A 20775-nucleotide genomic window follows, 5' to 3' on the forward strand; every position below is an offset into this window, starting at 1 on the left:
TGTTAAACCCATTTTACAGGTTGGGTAAGTGCGGCACAGACAGATGGAGCAGTCTGACCAAGCTTCCACGGTGAGGGCAGAGCTGGCCTTTATACCTAGGTGGTCAAGGGCAAGGGACATGCTCCAAACTGTGCTGGTATGAGAAGATGTTACAATAGAGAGCTGGACCGAGCCTTGGCCAGGCAGACCCCAAGACTGTAGCTTCTTGACAGCAGCTGCAATGAGGCCAGTTGCCGAGGAAATATTTAACAAAAAAAGATTTGGAGAGCTGCTTCCGTGATTCCTGGGCCCACAGCCAGATCAAAGGCACCAAAGAATGGAGCAGAGGGAGCAGTTCGTGGAGATTTCTTCGGAGAGCTGATGGAACTGGTGAGGAAGGCACCAGGCACTCATCCTGGCCCTTCCCCATCTCTCCTTCGTTCCCCCCACAGTGGCCCACAACCCCCTCCATCACTGGTGGGGAAGGCAGCCTTCCCAGCAGGGCCCCTCTGCCTCCTCCCCTCCTCGAAGGTCTAGTCCCCAGAGCAGATGTGCCCAGGGCTGGAGAGGAGACGCCCAGCCAGGGTTGTGCATGCAAGCGTGTGTCCAGTGTATCGTGGATGTTGTGATGCTGCCCAGATCTGGGCCCACCCTTCACCCAGCTACCAGCCAGTCCATCTCTGGGGACCACCTTCCTCCATCTCTGAAGACCGCCCCTGTTGGGAGAGAGCCGCCTCCTCCAAGCAGTCCCTCCTCCCTGTACTCAGTGACTGGTCCATGCAGGGACAGGAAGGCCCAGCCCCTTCACTTCAATTCTGGACTTCTCTGAAGGGCCCTGAAGCTTCAGAGCTCCCTAGAGATGTCCAGGGGCAGGGGTCAGGGGTCAGGGTTGCCTGTTGTGATGCACTGGGGCTCAACTCCTCTGTCTGCTTTGTCCTGCTTCCCTCACTCCTTTGCAGGGGCGCTCCTGTGCACATGGTGGGGGAAAGGTGGGGGGGTTGAGCCAGCATGCATACAGATGAGTATTAGTTGGGGAGAACACATGTGATTGTGTATGAAGGTGTGTGAGTGAGCATTTGCATGAAGGCAACGTTTGAACACACTTGAGCAGGATTGTGCATATGTGCAGGTGAGTGTGCTCACATACCTGAGAGTGTGCTCCCTGCAGCCCCGCAGAGCCCTGCAGGAGCTGACAGCTGGGGCTGCCCAGTCCCCCGGCTTCTCCCTCCCTCTTGCTGACCGGCCTATGTGATGGATACCTGTGGGAAGTGACCTTGGAGCCCCGCGGGGGACAGGCCCCACCCCACCCCGGAACAGATTCTGCCTGTCTCTCTGCCCCTCTCTCTTTGGCTCATCCTTCCCCAGGCCTGACCAAAGAACGTCTCTCACCAGCGGAAAGGCCCCCATGGCAACCTAGGCTGAGTCTGGACAGAGCAAAGGAAGGACTCTGGACTCCTGTGGCCCAGTCTCCTGCTGGGACCAGACTGTGGGCCACCTGGCCTCTTGTCGCCCACCCCAGGGATGGAAGCACCAACTGCAGTTGCAGCCCAGCCACCCACAGAGGAACCCACCTGTCAGAACATCCCTCCTCCAAGCAACCCCAAACCCACCACCCTGTCCCCTCTACCCACCAGTCTTGGCTCCTCCTTCCTCTCCAGCTCCATCCCCAAAGGCTCCAAGGCAGTCCCTGCTCAGCTTCCTCTCCTGTCCTACATCCCACACTGCTTCCCCTGAGGTTCCTGCCATCATTCCTCACACGAAGACATTAGATCCTACTGCCCCCTCCTGGGTCTCCCCTCTGGACATTGCACCTACGAAGTGCAGGGTTCAGATTTGAACCTGCAGTGCCACAGAAGGGATCTCACCCTCCCCATTCAGCTAGGAAGTGTCCACTGTTTTCAGCCACATCATGTTGTTCCTGCTTACACTGACTTGAGGGGGTCAAATAAAAAAGACCAGATCATTTCCAGTGGAATTCTGCCAAGCGGGCCCCATCCACCCATCCTGGGCTTGTTCCTGTGACCATTGATTTTTTGGATCTGAAAGTGCCTGATTTTACATTGATTACTGTTAGATTTCTTCTTGTTGATTTTGGCCCAGCATCCCGGCTGGGAAGAGCTTTGGATCATAAATCAGCTCTATCAGAGGAACTTGCACTTTCGAGGTTTGGATGAACACATCTTTTGTCTCTTCATCCAAGTCTGGCAAAATCACTAGACAGGTTAGAGCTGAGGCAGCAGGCACACTGCCAGTCACCCCTCCCAATCCATCCCCCTCCGCACAGACTCTCTGGGTGAGGACTCTTCAAACCGCCATGAACCTGCTCTGTATCCTCTGATCTGTCATCCCGTCATCCTAGGAAAGTGGGGCAATGTTTAATCAGGGGAAACCTGACTGATGAAGCCGGTCTGGCCCTTGGACCATGCCGCGTTCTTTTCCAGATGTTCTGCGCTTTCTGTCTAGTCAAGCAATCTAAACCTTTTTTTTTTTTTTTTTTTTTTTTTTTTCTTTTTGCTGTGATCAGAATCCACTCTTCCAGCTTCCCTGCTTTTTGGCAAACCAAGACAACTTTGCCTCCATGCGATGCTTCTGTTCTCCCTGACTCCTGGACGCCCTGCAGTATCTTAGAAGTCTTTCCTATATAAAGTAACCATATCATTTTCAGTCAAAGGAGATAATTTTGAGAGTGTATCAGTTATTAAATGCTGTGTAACAAAGTACCCTAAAACTTAAAATAATAAATATTTAATAGCTCAAAGTTTCTGTATGTAAGGCATTTTGGTGTAGCTTAGCTGGAGGTTCTGGACTAGGGTCTCCTCTGAAGTTTTATCCAGGATGTTGATCAGGCTGCTGTCATCTGAAAGCTTGCCTGGGCTGGAGGATGCATTTCCAAGATGGCTGACAAACATGGCAGCAGGCCTCCATTTCTTACCCCATGTGTCTCTGTACAACACTCAACTTCCCTTAAGATGCGACAGCAGGCTTTCAACAGTGTGCCTGGTCCAAGGAAGAGCAAGGGGGAGGCCACGGTATCTTATGACATAGTCCTAAAGCGACATATTGCCATTTCCACCATATTTTATTCATTAGAAGCTAATCACTAAGTCCAGCCCAAAATCAAAGAGAAGAGAATTAGACCTCACGTTTTGAAGGGAAAAGTATCCAAGAAAGCATTGACATATTTATAAATCACCATCCTTCAGCTCAGGCCGTGATCTCAGGGTCCTGGGATTAAGTCCTGCATCGGGCTCTCTGCTCAACAGGGAGCCTGCTTCCCCTTTTCTCTCTGCCTGCCTCTCTGCCTACTTGTGATCTCTCTCTGTGTGTCAGATAAATAAATAGAATCTTTAAAAAAAGTTATGACTTTCCTCATATATACCTATATAATTGAAACAAAACTCACAAAATAGCATTTAACCTTACTGACTACATTTGCAGGGGAGGAAGAATTTTCCTCAACCTTCTTAGAGTCCCTGCCTGGGTTTGTAAATTAAATTGACAAAGGTAGTTTAACAGAAGAAGAACTTGCAAAGTTATTTAATATAAGTTTTGTGTGACATGGGAGCCTCCACAAGGAAATGAAGACCCAGAGGAATGGACCTGTGTATGTTTATGCAAGGTTTGATGAAGAGCAGCCAGCCGTGGAGTGGCATGACAGTGTGAGGTAGGTGTTGTAAACTGCAGGCATCTACCAACGCTTGCTTGTTGGTGTTCTTCTGGGTGATTCCCTGGTCTTCAGTCATAAGAAGGCTCCACTTACGAGAGCACCACTCACATGCAGGTCACGAGAGTTTCATGATCTGTTTCAGGAAAGAAGGGTGAGGAGGGAAGGGGCTCACACTTACCCTTCTGCACCTGCCACTCTCTCAAACCCCTTCAGCTTTAAATACTCAATATGCCAAGGGGACATATTTTGGGGTAGTGTGTCTTGAACCCCATCAAAGTGAAATCTAAAATATTCCATTCAATTTTATTCGAATTTACTCTGTTCCATTCTGTTCTTCAGATATTTGTTGTAGTCAAATAAATTTTTTCCCAAACCCGCTAATGTTAACAAGTCAGTCTGAAAAAACAGACCACTGTCTTAGAGTTTGCTTTCTGTGGGCACTGAAGCTATGACCTCTCTCCATCTACTTTGGAGATCTCCATGGGTCTGAACCAAGTTTCTTAACCTATTTTTCTTGTTTTTCTACCCCTCCGCCCTCGACGCACGCACACTCTTAATCTTTTGCTCTTTGGAGTCATAGAATTGTGAAATGTCAGAGTATGAAAGATACTCTGTATGAAAGTATGAAAGATAGTATGAGAGATATGAGAGAGAAAGAGAGTATGAGAGATAACCCCCCGGGGCTTACGGAACACAAGTTACTGCCGACACAGGGCCCCCGACACACCCAGGCCATCTGAGTGATGATCCCACAGCAGCTACCCTTGGCCAGATCAGGGTGGGCTTGGCTCACTGTGACAGAGGCCAGGCTGTCGTGGGTGTGGGTGGGGTTCCACCCAGATCCCTTTCTTGGGCCCATGCCCTATTCCTCATTTACTGTGAGGATCAGCCACTAATGGGTCATAGTTATCCCCTTGCCTGAAGAATCACCCTTGACCCAGCAGAAACAACACCCATCTTCTTGACAAAGCCCAAGAGAGACATTACTAATCAATCATGGGAATGTCCCATAACGCTCAGTGTATACTTCAGCATCCTTCCCAACCCAGGTATCCAATTTTATGTGAGACAAAGTCTATTTAGAAAACATTTTATTTGAAACTTTAAAAGTAAACTTTGAATCCCAGAGAGATGAAGTGGATTTTCCAAGGTCCCATGGCCAGTTGGTGACTAGAGGGAAGTTGGCAACAGACTCCTTGCCTAGGCCATTGCTTTCTCTACTGAGCCCGGGCTTTATTAGACTTTTCCATTTATTCCCTGTCTTCTTAGACCTCGTTGTCCTAACCAAAATCCAGCCATCTCTCACAATTTCACTCTTCATCCACTACCCCTGGACTCCCAGGGGTTAACAAGACCCCAGACCCTTTCCAGGGAGAATCCTACGGAATAGCTGATCCACACAGCACCAGAGCCCAGAGAAAGACCTTCGCTCAGGTGGTGATCCACATCAAGAAAAAGCCCTCTCATCCTGTGGTCCGGATGGAATCAAGGGCCTGGGGTCCCCTTGGCCACCCAAATGTTAATGACATTTGGCTTGGGCTGTGGGTCCTGGGTCTGGAGAGTTTATGGAAGATTTTTTTTTTCTCCTTCCTTTTCTTGCTTACTTCTTTTAAAATATTTGAACTGGCGTGGGGTGGGGTGTGCTAGGTGGGGTCAGAGGATGGTTTCTGCGGGCCGGGAGAGCTGGCCCCCTGGCATCCAGCCAAGCCAAATATCACTGACAGCTTTCGTCACCCACAACTATACTGAGTGGCAGACGGAGAAGAGGTTAAGACTTGGGCTCTGATGTCAGGCAGACGTGGGTCTAACTCCATCCCTCATATTAGCTGCTTAATCTTGAATAAGGAAGCCTCAGTGTTTCCACATGAGAAAGGGAGTTAATGAAGCATCTTTCTCATGGGTGACTGGGCAGTGCAAGCAAAGCCTTTAGCCCAGTGCGGGGCCCATGTCCCTGGGGCTTATGGAACACGAGTTATTGCCGATCTTGGTACACAGGATCCCCGAATCTCCCAGGCCATCTGAGCGATGATCCCACAGCAGCTACCCTTGGCCAGACCAGGGTGGGCTTGGCTCACTGTGACAGAGGCCAGGCTGTCGTGGGTGTGGGTGGGGTTCCACCCAGATCCCTTTCTTGGGCCCATGCCCTATTCCTCATTTACTGTGAGGATCGGCCGCTAATGGTTCACAGTTATCCCCTTGCCTGGAAAATCACACCTGACCCAGCAGGAGCCAGTGGCTGAGGAACACATGAATCCAAGAGGCCAGGCCCCTTGCCTCAAGGAGGGACCATCTGTGTCCCTTCTATGCCCTGTCACATCTAACGGCACCCTCCCACCCCTTCCCTTTTGTTTGCCCAGTGTTTCTTGAATCCTTCTTTCAAACCTGCTCGTTTTGCTCCCTAATATGCATCCCTGACAGACGTTAAATTTACTTCCTTGTTCGCTTATTGGCTATCTCCCAGGACAGGATTTGGGCTCCCAGATGACAGAGATTCGGGGTGTTGTGTGCACAGCTAGGCGTCTGGCGCCTAGCGCACGCCTGACTCACGGAAGGTCCTGGAAAAACATGGGCTGAATGACTGAAAGAATAAATTGGGCAGCTGCCCAGTGGATGTCTGTAGCCACAAGCTGCCTCTCCAGGAGCCTGTGTTATTTTCTTCCAGGGCAAGGCTGCCGAAAGTCAAGGGTTTGGTCCATGTCTTTACCCATCCTGACCTTGGCTTGAAGGCATTCGGCCATGGGGCTTTGTCCTTTGGCCCGGGCCTCCTTACACACATCCATGCTCCGTCCAAGCCAGTGCGGAGGTGGCCCTATCATGGTTCCTAGATCTCAGGCCAGGCCCGTAAGGAGGTAATAGGAGAGGAAGATGGATAAGCCTATCAGGCCTCTGGGGACCCAGACAGGGCCACGTCCTCACTTGTCACCTGTCCGTGTGGCCCCGCTCCCCATTCCAGCCCCACTTCGGTCTCTTTCAGGAAATTGGTACTGGAGTCAGAATCTCAGAGGAGTTGAGCTCCCGGGTGTCATGTGCCCCGATCATTCCACCAGCCCGTGGAGCCCCACCCGTGGAGGCGGGAGCGGAGAGAGTGGGAGATGGGTGAATGTAGGCAGGTGTGACTCAGTCTAGAGCCCCCAGCAGAAATAGCAGCTGTTTCTGTGACTCAGCAAAGAGCAGGGTGGAAGTGCTGAGGGCTGGTGTGGGCTGGGACTGGAGCTGAGTGACAGGAGTCTGGGGCGGGGGGTGGGGTGGACTCATGTCCCCCTGCATGCAAGCCAGCAGCCACATGGGCACTGCTTGGAGGAAAAACATCAAGGGACTACACATCCGATGAGCTCCACCCACAGCACCCCCCTTTCTCCCTCCATCCCTGGCCCCCACTCCCTTCCTGTTGCTGCTCCAAAATAGAACCCAGCCTCATTCAAAGTCCTCCAGAATGACCCCATCCTCCTCCAGTCCCCCACCAGGGAGATGCCTCCCAATCCTTCTCCAGCCATGTGGGGCCATTTGAATGACCAGAAAGCTCTGTCCCTTCCCTAGCCTGCCAGGCCTTTGCCTGGGCTATGCCCTTCAGTTAGAAGGCCCTCCACCTCCCACCCTGTTGTAAAATGCAGGTTTTAGTATTATCCACAGACGGTAAGGCTAGCAGGTCAGGACATAGTTCACTACTTACCGATCCCAAGAGGAGGGGCACCCGCATCGTGGGGAGTCTTGCAGGGAAGCACCAGGCTGGGTCAGGAGACAGCAAGAGGAAAACATAGGCCAGAGCCTCTCTTGTGGTTTCTGCTGGAAGGAATGGGTGGGCAGATAAGCAGACTAGTCTGAATAATTTCAGTAAGCTCTGGGGCCTTAGGGCTAGTCCCTAGCTGTCTGGTACCCGGCCCTGGGGTGATCATGACAGGTGGATGGTGGCTCAGAGCGGGGGAACCCACAGAGGAATAAACAGGGTGGTTGTAGTAGGTCTCTGGTTGGACCGTGCCTAAAGGGAGCACTCACAAGTAAGCTGTTTGTTCTCTCGAGAAACTGACCAACCCCCGGGGAGGGCAGTTTTTGCAGGTCACCGAGGCCCAGATGTCAGAGCATCAGAAACACACAGTTAGTGCACATGCCCCTAACCCATTGGCCAGACTCTCCCGAGGGCCACACTACGGCCATGGTTGAGCCCCAGCATGGACAACTAGAGGGCTCTTGGCAGATGGAGGGTGGATAAGGGGCCACAATGGATGAGGCATGGAGCCAGGCACTGGTGGACAGAACAGTGAACCGAAAGGCAAGACCCCTCCTCTCAAGGAGTTTTGTCCAGGAGGCCTGGCGGACAGCCCACCCACCATCAGACAAACAAGAGAGCCTCAGTTACTGGGAATGAAACACAGAGAGTACTAGATAACATCAGGGAGGGGCGGGAGGAGGGGACTCCATCCGAAGGGGTGGTCAGGGCAGCCTCTCTGAGGAGGTGGCCTGTGGGGGGAGACCTGAATCTGGAGAAGGAGCCGGCCATGCAGAGACTTCAGGACAGAAGATTCCAGCAGGTGAAGAAATGAACGAATGGATCCCTGACAGCCCAAAAACAACCTTGGGTCTAGATTCCCCACCCCTTCCCTGGCGGTGGTGGATTCTGAGGCTCGAAGGACACTAATACCAGCACCTCACATATCAAAAGTCTTCCTGTCATGTCTCCGTCATTAACAGAAATATTCCACAGGGTGACTCGGGCCCTGCGGGCAGGCACTTCCCAGCCTCGGGGTGAGACACCATTTTTAACCTTCTTCGCTCTTTGACTTTTCATCCCATTCATACCCAGTCGGCGGCCTTCTTGCCAGACTTGTCTCTGATGAGAAGTGAAGTCATTGATTTATGACCCAGGTGGCCGGCACCCCTCGCAGGAGGTGGTAAAGGGCAGTCTTGCTCAGTTGCTGATGTGCTGTCTGGCCAGGGGACTCTGCGACCAGGCCCAGGCCCCAGCTGCCCCAGGCAGAGCCCCAGTCACTGCCCAGACCCTCCCGGCAAAATTCTTCAGCAAAGCCAGCCTTTAGGGAGGTAAACTGGGGGGGGGGGGGGTCCCTTTGGGGTTCTTTGTAAAGCCCCCGTCTTTCCAGGGAGAACCAGGCTGTCCAGCCAAGCCACCGGGATCTACTCTTCAAGGCTGATGGTTGATGAGTAAGAATGAAAGGGGGGAGACACCGTGATGACAGTTGGTGGGCAGGCGGGCAAGAAGTGAGGGGGTGTACGAGGTGCCTCTCCCATGCTGGGTGTCGGAGTAGACCTCTTGAGATGCTTGTTGCCTGGGCTCCCAGGGCTATTGCAGCAGCTGCCTGTCCTCCCTTAAGGCTGGGGGCCTGTCACACAGCATTAGTCTCAGTCATGGGGGTTTTTGTCCCCCCAATGCCCTGGGAAGGCCCCTGCTGCCAGTCTGGGTCCTAGAGTGGGATTCACCAACAGGCCCTGGAGAACAGATTGTACAGAAAGATGGGGCATGCGGGGGAGGTTGGAAAGGGTAGGAAAGAAACCTTCCCTGAGCACCTCTTTACTTGGAGAAGTAAGTTACTTCTCCAAGGTAGTTCCAAGGTCCTAAGTGTTAGACTTGAACCCAAGTCTTTCCTGCTTCTGACCTCCATGGCATGGTGCTGTTGCCAACTTTTCATTCATTTGTCTGCTGGTCCAGTTTTCAAATATTTCTTGAATCCCCTAGAGTGTGGGAAAAACACAGATTTCAGAGCCCAGAGACTAGAGCCCAGAGAACCCGGGGCCAGAGGCTGTTCCTGCACTGCCTAGGAAAGGGGCCTAAGGCAGATGGCTTTGCCTCAGTTTCCTTATTAGTAAAAAAGGATAATGGCACCCACACCTAATGCAGCTGCCCTCAGGATCAGCACGAGCAGGTGACCCTGGCACATAAGGGCCTCACCCACGTCCGGCCCTGGCTTAGGAATTGTAGACAGCCAGATTTGAAGGCCAAGACCTTGCCCTCAAAACACTCAAAGACCCTTGAGGGACAGACAGGTCACAGACATGTCACAGTTGCTCCTTCTAGTAGGCAAGATGGAGTGAGGGCGGAAGCACGGGGTCATGCCATGGACCACTATACTTGGGCACAGTGAGGGGGGTTTCAGGGAAGATGGGCACCTGAGTGTCACCGGAAGGAGATGAGAAGACATGTCATCCAGGTGGAGAGGACAGTATTGGCAAGGCTTGGAGACTGGAAGGCTGTTTGGGGAGAGTGGGGACAGAGTAGATCCATGTTGCTTGATCAAGGGGACCAAGAGAGGGACTGGCAGGGTCTGGGTAGGGAATTAAGCTGAGTGACTTGGGCTGTTACATGAATTTGAACTTCATTCTCTGGGTGCAGGGAAAGGCCATAACATAATCTAGCAGGGTCTTAAGGAGGTCATTCCCGGGGCCGTGTAGAAGATGAATTAGCAGGGCTGAGACTGGGAGCAGGGGGGAACTCCGAGGTCCTGCAAACGCAGCCACGAGGTGAAGAGCAGACAGAAGAGGATAAAAATAAAGCCAATTCATCGAGCACATACTGTGTTTCAATCACATGCCGAGCGAGTTTTCATTCACCTCTCACTAATGCTTTGAGTCGGGTGCTCTCGTGGCCACTTTCCAGGAGAGGAAATGGTGGTTAAGCAACTTGCCCAAGATCCCATAGCCGGTGAGGCGTAGCACCGGGATTCTGCTTCCGGTCCATCAGAATCCAAAGCCCTGATACATCCCAGACCCTGATGCCCTTGGGGAGAGACAGACGCCAGACGGTGGAGCGATAGACGGGGCGGCAGTTGAGCCGTCTAACAGTTCCCGGATCTCAGCATCCCTGCGCTGGGCATCATCCCCGCCCACCTCTTTCTCCCCCTACTCTGTGTCCGGGGAGGCTGACCACACAGGCAGCAGCCGCAGCTCCCGGGTCCTCACCCGCTGGCTTCTGGCTGAAAGGGCTTCTGCCCTCAGTAGGGCAGGAGAGCAGAGGGGAGGAGGAGAGGGAGTGACTCGCTCCTTCAGGCGGCCCTCCCCCCGCCCATCCCCCACACTGCGCTGTGCCTGTGCGCCTTCTGGCAGCTGCTTTCCCTCCTGCCCTTTCAAGAGTGGGGGTGGAGACAGCCACCCCAGTTTTCCATAAGGGTCGGTTTGTGAGTCTGGCCTTCAGGAGCAAGGGTAGCAGGCGGCAACTTATCGTGCTGGTGCCCGGCGTCACAGTGGCGGCGGAACAAGCCCGGGGCAGGCACAGAGGATGAAGCTTGGGGGACCGAGCTCAGGGAGAGGTTGACATTTATCCCCAGAGGGTGGGAGCCAGTCAGACAGCAGGGGCTGAATAGGGCTGGAGCCTCTCTTTCTCACACTCCTGGCTGGAAACGGTTAGCACCGTGTCCACCCCCTTTGTCAGAGGGATGGGGTTCTGTGCAGGGAGGTCTGTCCTTGGGGAGATGGCTCTGGTCCCCCTGCGGGGGCATGTGGGGCTACCTTTAGGGTTATCAGCCAACTCTTGGTCTGGGAACGGAGTGACCTTCTTTTTTTGAAAAGCCTGTTCATCCCCAGGGCTCTGGCTGGTTGAGGCCCCTGGAGCCAAGCCCCTGGTGGCGGGGAGGCTTTCCAGGAACCAGGGCCCCATCTGGACCCTACCCCCTCCACCCCACAAGGCCCTGGCCTGTGTCAAGCTCCGGAAAAAAGCTGCAAAACTCCATCTCTGAACAAAGGTAGGTCCTTTCAGAGCCAGACGACTTGAGAGCTAGGAAGGGCCTTCCAGAAGCCCAGTCCCACTGCCCAGATCAGGACGTAGTTTGCTCAAGAACTTCAGGACTGGCCTGGCCCAGCCTAGCACTCCTAGCCATCGCCAGCCTCCCTGCGGCTCTCACCTACCAGACTCCACACCCCAAGACCAGGAATAATTGTTTCTCATGAGTCAGCATCCATGTGCCCGTGATGGGTCCTGATCCAGATTTCTACCCCACCTTTGTCCCCCTCCTCCACGGTGGAAGCAGCTGGCTGACCCATGGTGGGGGCTGCCTGGGTGCGAGACGACCATTTTTCACAGGGCGGAAATTAGATCTGCTTCTCAGGGAGAAGTGTTGTGAGCTGAAATGCCAGCCAGCTGGGTGTGGCGGGGCCTCTTTGCGCTCCATGGGAGCCAGCCACAGGGAGGGAGGGAGGGCCCCCGCCTGGCAGGGCCCTAGGAAGGGGCCAAGGAGAATGTGTGGGTGTAGAACAGGAGCATCAAGAGGTCAAGGGCTCGCCCAGGGTCATGCAGTGAAACCAACACCCCATACTGAGACCAGGACCCCGCCCCCCCCCACCCCACAGCCTCCTAGCCCAGCACGGACTTATTTCTTCACTCTACACTTGAACCCTAGAGGGCAAAGGGTTGCAAGCTAGCAGTGGCCAGAAGGGGCCTCTCCCTATTTGTACATTCAGCTTGGGGGTCTTCCAGCTGTGACAGATTGGATTATTACTCAGCAAATACTTACCACACTCCTGTCCCACTGGGCACTGAGTGACCCCCTGCCTGTGGAAGCTGGGCTTGGCCACATGCTGGTTTTGACCAGGAACATTAGCAGACATGGCAGAGCAGAGGTGTGAAGCGTGCTAGTGTGGATGGAGCTGCTCCCTTGCACTCTGAGGGTGCCTGTGAGAGGAGGAACCTGGGGTGGGGAGACTGCTGCCCTCCAGCGGGGCTCACAGAATGGACTCATTGTGGAGCAACTTGCACCTAAACCTGCAGTCTGAGACAGAGCGCCCCGCTGAGCCCAGCCTTGCTCAGGAGAACGGTGGTCAGCCTACAGGCCCATGAGTGTGAGAGTTCCTGCTCACTGGAGTGTGGGGATGGTTTGTTTCACAGCATTATCATGGAACTAGCTGACTGATACACAGGCCCAGAGCTAGAGCCAGAGAAAGTGCCAAGAGCTAGGACTTGGACGATCTAGACTCACCACGTTCCTTCCCTGCCACAGCCCCATGAGAGGCGTCGATAGAGAGAAGATGCTGTGTTTATTCTGAGTTGACTCGAAGAGGCCACACAAATACAGGGAGGGCCCAGCCCCTCTGCCAATACTTCCTACACCTCTGTGTGGAAACTGAGGCTCCTCAGGGAGACCTCCCCAAGGCTTCAGAGCTGGAAACCAGCAGAGCAGAGACCAGAACCTGGTCTCCCAGCGCCAGTCTCCAATCTACCAGGCAGCCCAACCCTGAGCAGTTGAGCAGCGAGACCCATGAGGACTGGGACCGGGGTCCTGGCCAGCCACAGGCGAGAGGCAAAGCAAAGTCACCACCTGCCTTGGGTACCGTGCTGTCGGGGCTCAGGGTGTCTTCCACTGCTCGAGAACATGAGGACAGGTTCAAACCCTGCTTGCCCATGGGTAACTTTCTTAACCTCTCTGTGCCTCAGTTTACTCATCTGTAAACAGGGGATGCCTGGAACAGTTCTTACTTACCTCGGGGGGCCTCCTAAGGAGTAAACGAACTACTGTTTGTGCAGGGTCCACATCCCACCAATGCCCCAGGAATGTTAAGTAAATGCCAAGTAGGTCCACCCAGCTCAGCCTTTTAAGACCTGGCTGAAAACAGCTCATTTTTACTCACTCTCCCAAATGTTTCCGGTGTACTTTATCTGAGTCAATCCTCACAGTAGTCTTTGAAGAGACATAGGGGCCATGCTTGTCACTCCCATTTTACAGATGGAGAAACTGAGGCTCAGCACACCTACATCATGATCACACTCTAGTGCTCCAGCCAGGGGGAAGGCAGAGGTGCGGGAATCTCCTGTCTCAGCCCTGCTTGTTCTGACCTGCTGTATGGTTTGGGCCAAGGCACTCATCTCTCTGTTTCCTCAACCACGAAACAGGAAAGGGGTCACTACCTCACGGGGTTGTCGTCAAGATTAAAAGGCATGGGCGGCATGCCTAGTGTGGCTGCTGACCTAGGACAGGGCTCGGGAAGTGGGAGAAATTATTTAAAAATGGGAGAAGGGGCTGGGCAGATGTCCTAACCCTAGGCAGATGATCCCACCCAGCCAGGACCCCAATAGCCTCTCTCAGCGCTGCTGTAAGAATTTTGGAGGGAAAAATCCTCTCTCTTCCCACCTCTGCTCAGAGCTTCAGGGACCCGACACAAGGGTGAGGATGGAGGAGGGTGTCTCCTGGGAGTCAGCCATCCCTGGGGTCCCACTCCTGCTCCACGTACAAGCTCTCCCTCCTCGGGCAATCCCTCCCGTCTCCAGGCTTCGTTTTCTCATCTGTGCAAGGGGGCAGCAACCTCCACGCTGCGGTGTGGTGAGGAGGGGATGAGCACTCTTAGCTAGGGTTTAGGAAGTCCTGGCCAGGTACTAGTCACTCCTGTACGCATGTCTCATTCCTCTACGGAATCGTTACTGTCATTAACCGCACTTTATAGACACAGAAATGGAGGCTCACTAGGTCAGGGAAACTGAGTCAGGTCCCACAGAACCTGAGGGATCAGTGAGAGCTGTCAGTCCATCAGGGCTACAGAGCTCCCCGGATTTAAAGTCTGGGAACCATGGTTGTGTCCCGACTTCCTGGCCTGAGCTTGGAGGTCTCTGGCTGTTTGTGAAACAGGCCTAAACAGGCACGTGGTTCCGAGGGGCGGACACGATTCCCTGCCCAAGCCCAATGCAAGGTCATCCCAGGCCCTGGGCCCCACACAGAGCAGCCAAGTCTTCCCGCCTCAGCTTTCTTCCTGGCTTGGTGGTAACTATGACCTCCCCACGGTCTGATCCTTTGCTTCAGTGCACACAGTGGTGTTGCCTCAGTGTGCGGCCCCTTGGGCCCAGGACAAATGGCTCCCTTCACTCTGCGCCACTGCAGGAAGCCCCTTGGCCCCAAGCAGCAACCTGTCCATGGTCCCGTGGCTCCAGGGGAAGGCTGGCCCAGACTAAAGTCACTGATCCTGGCCCAAAGGACCCCTGGGACCAGCTGGTCCCCTTCCCGCTTGTCAAAGACCAGGAAGTGGAAATGCAGACACTGGCAGGGCTCCATCCAGATACACCAGAGCTTAGAGCTGGGTCGGGGGCAACCTTGAACTCAGCGATGGAAGAGTGGCAGGGCAAACAGCTGTGTTAATGGCTTGCCTTTCACCCAATCGTCCATCCAGCCCTGCAAGGTGGGTGCTACTGTTCCCACGTTCCAGAGGAGGGAACGGAGGCACAGAACGGTTAAGTGGTTTATCTAAGACCACATAGGTAGTGACGGTCTAGGGATTTAAACAAGATCCCTCCCGACTCCGGAACCAGTGCTTTTCTCTCTCTGTCGCATCCTGTCATGGGGTGCATGGGGCCAGGACTGCCCACCGAATTGACTGGGTCTTCTCGCCACTGCCACCGCCTGGAAAACCTGGGGAAGATCGTCTGCTGAACCCATCAATCTGGGCTTCTTCTCCATGGGCCATCCATTACCCTATCTTTTCCCGGAAAGGTTCACAGCCATTTCAAGCTGCCAGTGACACAGAGGAAAAGGAGCCCTCCCCTCCCCAGTCTCCTCCCTGTCTCCCCGCCCTCCTTCCTTCTTCTTCTTGTCCTATGGTCGCACTGGTCCCTCCAGACACTTCCTCTCCCAATCCCCACCTGTCAGAATCCTGCCCACTTGCAGGGAGATAGAAGTTCAAATCCCTCGGCACCTTATCTGAGCTATGTGACCTTGAGCAAGTCACTTTTGCTTGCTGAGCCTCAGGTTCCCTTGCAGGGATATTGGAAGACTGCACGTCAAACAGTCCGACGATGCCTTGCCTGGTATCAGCGGCAAGGGGTGGAGGTGATGACTCACAAGGCCAAGGGCAGCTTGGGGCCTGGGCAGGGCAGACCCAGGAGGGTGTGGCTTAGATGCCAGAGAGATCAGTCGTGACCAAACTGAGTGAGACCAAACAGTAAGGCATTCCAGCCAGCAGGCAGCAGCTGGTGCCCTAGAAGGAGTGGCCAAGTGTGCCGCGGGTGGATAGGGCCCAGGGGGGTAGCGGGTACCACACTGGACCTGGTCACCAGGCTGAGGTTTAGGGGACAGATTCACAACAGGTCTCCGAGCATATGTGTCTCTACCTTACAGATGTGGAAAGCAAGGTAAGTAACTTTCCCAAGATCACCCAGCCAGAAAGTGGCAAATCCAGAATTAGAACACAAGCAGTCTGTTAATCAAACACTCTCCACGCCAGCCCACCATGGGTTGGAAATGAAGTCATAGCAGGCCATTATGTGCTCTGCCCTAAACCTCAGATGAGCCAGGATGTAGACACATTCCCAAGGGAAGCAGGAAAACCAGGCTGATGGCCAGCCAGCCCCCTTCTACCCCAGGCCGCCAAATTCTTCCTCCCTCTGACCCGCCCTGGAGCACGAGAAAGAGGACAGGCTCCAAAGACAATTTCTAACAATTAAAAACTAAAGAGAGGAAACAATTAAATGAACAGGAGGGGCCCTGGGCCCTTGAACTTGCGGGGGTGTGTTGGCAGCAGGCCCTAGTCACCCCCACGCTCAAGCTTCCTTATTAAGTTTAGACTCATGGATCCGGGGGCCCCGGGCAGCCTGTAAAGGAATCCGGGACCAAATCAGCACCATCAGCCAGGAATGTGCTGCTGGGGGTCCCAGAGCTCCGCCCAGGACCATGACTCTGGACGCAGTGACCTTTTCTGGCCAGTGAGAACAGTCTTGCCGTGAAAGGGGAGAGGAGAGGCCACCCCAGTCCCCCAGAGGCTTCCTTGGCAGGCTGGCTGGATTCTTTCCCCTCCTCTTGGCACAGCAGGCCATAGCCTTCCTCATGTCCCATGGCTGGGCTCACCAGCTCACCCGGCCTTCAAGCCTGGAGACCACCCGTGCCTCTTCCCCCGAGAAGGCCCCCAAGCCCCTTCCTCTGAATTATCCACAGGGGGCCCTGCTCTCCAGGCTCCCTTCTCTGGAAGAACAGCCCTCCTCTCTCTAAAGCGGGGCCTGAAGACTTGGGAAGAAAATCTCATGGAGGGGCTGCTTCCTTGCTACCATGTAGGGCACCCAGCCCTCCCTGCATGACATTCTACACCATGGGAACACTGGCCCCAGAGGTGCGAGGCAAGGTGTGCGGTCCTTTAGGACAGTGATTGCCCTGGGAGTTCAAGGTGACCCAGGGCAGGATGGAGAGTCTGAGGGGCCAAATGGAGGAGAAGAACCCAGGGCGGGGGGGTGGGGGATGCGCGGATGTTCCAGGGACTGCTGGCCACACTTACACAGCCTGCAGCCCGGCTTCTGGCCCAGGGCCAAAGGCTTTTTTTTTTTCCTCTGGGTGGGGGCAGGGAAGAGGGTAGACCATCCCCTGCTTCCAGCATGCCCTGTGGCCCCCTCGATCCCTGAAAGCAAGCGGTCTCACTTGCTGGTGTTGCTGTCCCCACCTGCACAGCAGGGCTGCCAGCTGGACCGAGTCTCCTTCCATATAGAGTACAACCCCTTGTGAAGGCAGACCCAGGGACACCCAAAGAGGACTTGGCTTCAGAGCTGGGCTCTGGTCCCTGTGACCTAGAACAAGGGGCTGGGCCCTCTGGACCTCAGTTTGTCCATCTGTAAAAGGGAGTGAGACTCGAATTGAAATGGTGGAGGGGAACATGGTCTCTGCCAGCACTAAGAACCAAAGCTAAACATTGGCCGGGAGCCCACACCGTAAGCACATTATTTCATTTCATTGTCACCCACGTGGATGGCAGGGGGCTGGGATCTTCTCCTCCCAAGGGATGGGGAAGCCGAGGCCGGGAGCGGAGCCAGGATTTCAGGTGGGGAGTCACACCCCGTCCTCGCACTTTCCCTCTCCGCCCTCTCCCTTCTCCCGCTGGTTCAGGCTTTTGGGGCTCAGGCTGCGCAGGTCAGTGGGAAAGAGGGTTGAGCCAACACGGTTCCCACTTACCCACCCCCAGGAGCTGGCAGTCACCCTGTGGCCTACCCAGAGGGTCTGAAACCACCCACCCCCAGCCCCCATCCCAGGGAAGACTCTTTGGGTGGAGGAGGGAGGGAATACCATCTCCACCCTTGGCCTCCGCCTCCCATCACCCCTCAGTCCCCCATCCCAAAGGAAGCCCTGTCTGCTCCCCTCCGCTTTCCTTCCGGCCCCTCCCCTCCATCCCTCCCACAGAGGATTTATGGTTTTAATAATGCAGACTTTCTCCACCAGTCTCCCTTGCTGTTTAGTCCCCTCTAAAGATCCTTAAAATTAAAACACTAATCAGGAATTTATTTTCTCATCAATCCTGCCCTTCGGGTTATGAGGCCCGGGTGTTTTCACAGCCCGCTGGCTGGCCGCGGGGAGGGCTCCTCCAGAGTAGGCTAGCCGGCACCGGGACGGTGGTAGCGGGGTAGAGAGAACCGGCAGAGGCAGATATAGGCCATCAGGCCGAGGTCAGAGGGAAAGGGAGAAGGGGCGTCCTGTGGAGACTTCGGACGGTGCCCTGGCCCAGCCGAGGGCCCCACGTGGTGGAGATGAGAGGGAGAGAGGGAGAGAGAGAGAGAGGGATGGACAGAGAGAGCTGTAGGCAAGAGGAGGCTGGTGGTTAGAACCCTGGAGTCCGAGCAAGGAGGGAGAGTTCTGGAAGGGGAGACAATAGGAGATAAAGGGAAGCAAAGCAGACTGGGGGCGGGCAGGGGATAGAAGACAGAAAGCAGACCAGCTGGGAGCTGGAGCAACATACCCTCCTCAGGGGAACCTGCCCTCCCACTGTTTCTCACCCATGGGCAGTGGGCAAGACCACAAGGTCCATGAGGGTCAGGCCCCAGGTTTTCCCCCTGTGATTTCTGCAGACGTGAACTGGGTGGCCTGATTCCTGGTACCAGGATCCTTCTGGCTCTGAGACCCTGCAAAGTCCTTCGTGAAGCCCCTGGGAGGCCTTCCCCTCCCCCTTCACTCTCCCCTGGAGTCGCAGAAAAACTTGCTGCTTCCCAGCCCCAGGCCTGACCCTCCTTTTGTTATAGCATCTCCGAGAAGGAAAGCATCCCCTCTCCCAGCCTGCTCACCACCCAGAGGGGCCGTTTGCAAAGGTGTTTCTATTGGTCCTTTACTGTTCCCTGTATAGGAAGCCTTTGAGATCAATCAGGTCACTAAGCCCAAACAAGGAATCTACTGCCTGCTTTCCCTCTGACTGGCTGGGTGATGGTGGGCAAGTCACTGGGCCTCTCTAAGCCTCAGGCTTCTTCATCAAAAGGGGTTTGGATGATCTGTACAACCTCTTTGTGCTCTAATGCACAATAGTCTTTGATGTCACCATTCTAGAAGCCCCAAAACTCTGTAAAGAAATGGGAAATGTGTACTTTGTTCACTTACTCTTTTCACAACAAGAATTGGGGCCTACTAATGTGCTATGCTAGGCATTGGGGAAATCACCCTGAAGCCCTGGACCTGACCTTGGTTCGTGGTGAAGTCATCACCTCCTGCAGCCTCAATCTGTTCACCTGTAAAATGGGCACTCATCCTGCTGCAAACATTACTGTTCTGGGAAAAGCCTTTGTCAACTGATGGCAGACATCAAAAAGAGCCATCCAGCATGAGAAGGGCATGGTAACTTTCTCAGAAACTCGTTCTGCCAGCTCGCAGTTCTCCCGGGCCCTGGATGGCCATTCCCTCTGACTCAGGCTGCGTGGATGCCAGGGGCAGACCCCAGCCTCATAGACTGTCGGATCTGGGAAAGCAGGAAGAATGGGGAGCTTACGGTAGAGTCAGTGACCTGAGCTGGAGTCTCCGCCACAGCTCCTGCAAGGTCAGTGCCTTGGGTCAGTTACTGTTCTTTCCCGGGTCTCAGACACGCCTTCCATGTAGCATAAACGGTCTTGCCTCCCCTGGGGCGAGATGTGAGAACTGAATGCGGTGAAGTGCAGGTGGAAGGGCCAGCCCACAGCAGGTGTTCTGAGAACGCTGTTCAGGGCAGGGTTTAAGCCAAAAGAACGCCAAGGGCAAGAGTACCAGGTGTCCTGGTACTGGCTCAAGGAGCAGGGGACTGTGGCACAGCCCACCTTGGGGAGGCAGTGGGGGCTCTGGGCTCTGAGCCAAATGAGGCCTTTCCTGGGGCCAGCATTAGCATTTTCCAAGATGATTCAGCAAAACCAGGGGGCTTAGCTAGGCCTCCCCTTTCTGCTGAGAAGCTTGTTCATGCCACAGCCCAGCTTGTCTGCCTGATAGGAAATCAATGTGTTTATGATCCAAGGCCTCTTGCACAAAAAGAGGAGGGAATAATTGCTCTTCTGAGATCTGAATAGCGGCGTGCCCAATCTACTGATTTAACTCACTGGGCACCTGCCCAAGCCAGAATCTTTCCTCTCTTCCAGTCAAAGCATTCAAGAACAGTAGAGCCCAGGACAATGACCCAAGGACTTTTCCTACTCCCATCCTGAGGGATAAATGAGCCCTCTGGGGATCCCTCTCCCTGAGAACCAGTGTCTATCAAATGACACAACCTGAGAAAAGGAGTTTTGTGGTGTCCTCAAGAGGTTTGGAGTCGTGAAATAATAGAGACATGGTCTGTAACTTAAATTCCTGCAAGAAGTAATATATAGTTTATGGGAAAAGGTAGGCTTTGTCGGGAGGGATAAAGTAATTATACTGTGTGATGTCTTATTTGTGTCATAACCCCATGTCCAGGATGGCACAGGGTAGTGCTCTCTGGTGTAATAGGGACTTGGAGGTAGAGCTAATATTGTAGAGGCTAATAGAATTCATAAGGAGGCTTGTGATCAAATGCCTTGGGTGAGGGAATCGAAATACCTTCAGGATGTTATGCATATGGAGGAGAATTGGCCTGAAGATTGAGATTTGGTTAATAATAGGTGGATTATAGGGGGTGCGTGGGTGACCCAGTCGGTGGAGCTTCCAACTCTTGGTTTCAGCTCAGGTCATGATCTCGGGGTTGTTGGATGGAGCCCAGCGTTGGGCTCCACAGTGAGTGTGGAGTCTGCTTGGGATTCTCTCTCTCTCCCTCTGCCCCTGCTCGCTCACTCTCTCTCTCAGAAAAGAAAAAAAAAACACCAATAGATGGATTACAGTTAATCACTCAACAAACATACCATTAAGTGGCCATAGATCAGGGAGGCAAAATAAAATCACAAAACTATGAAAAAATCTGTGCCAGTATTATTGGATAATTCAGTTTGTTTAAATCTGTCCCCATGCCCTCACCGGGTATCACCGATGTTTGATGTCTGA

General features: G+C 54.0%; 1 long non-coding RNA gene across 1 annotated transcript; it reads right to left on the reverse strand.

Annotated features, from left to right (window-relative positions):
* Nucleotides 1–3487: 3487 nt before the first annotated feature.
* On the reverse strand, nt 3488–9313 carry LOC131822164 (uncharacterized). Its single transcript, XR_009350107.1, has 3 exons — nt 9164–9313; nt 7317–7426; nt 3488–3779 (listed from the first exon to the last, which is right to left on the reverse strand). It is a non-coding gene; the product is annotated as an uncharacterized LOC131822164 (long non-coding RNA).
* Nucleotides 9314–20775: the final 11462 nt, after the last annotated feature.

Source organism: Mustela lutreola, chromosome 1, assembly GCF_030435805.1.
Source record: "Mustela lutreola isolate mMusLut2 chromosome 1, mMusLut2.pri, whole genome shotgun sequence".
Taxonomy (NCBI): domain Eukaryota; kingdom Metazoa; phylum Chordata; class Mammalia; order Carnivora; family Mustelidae; genus Mustela; species Mustela lutreola.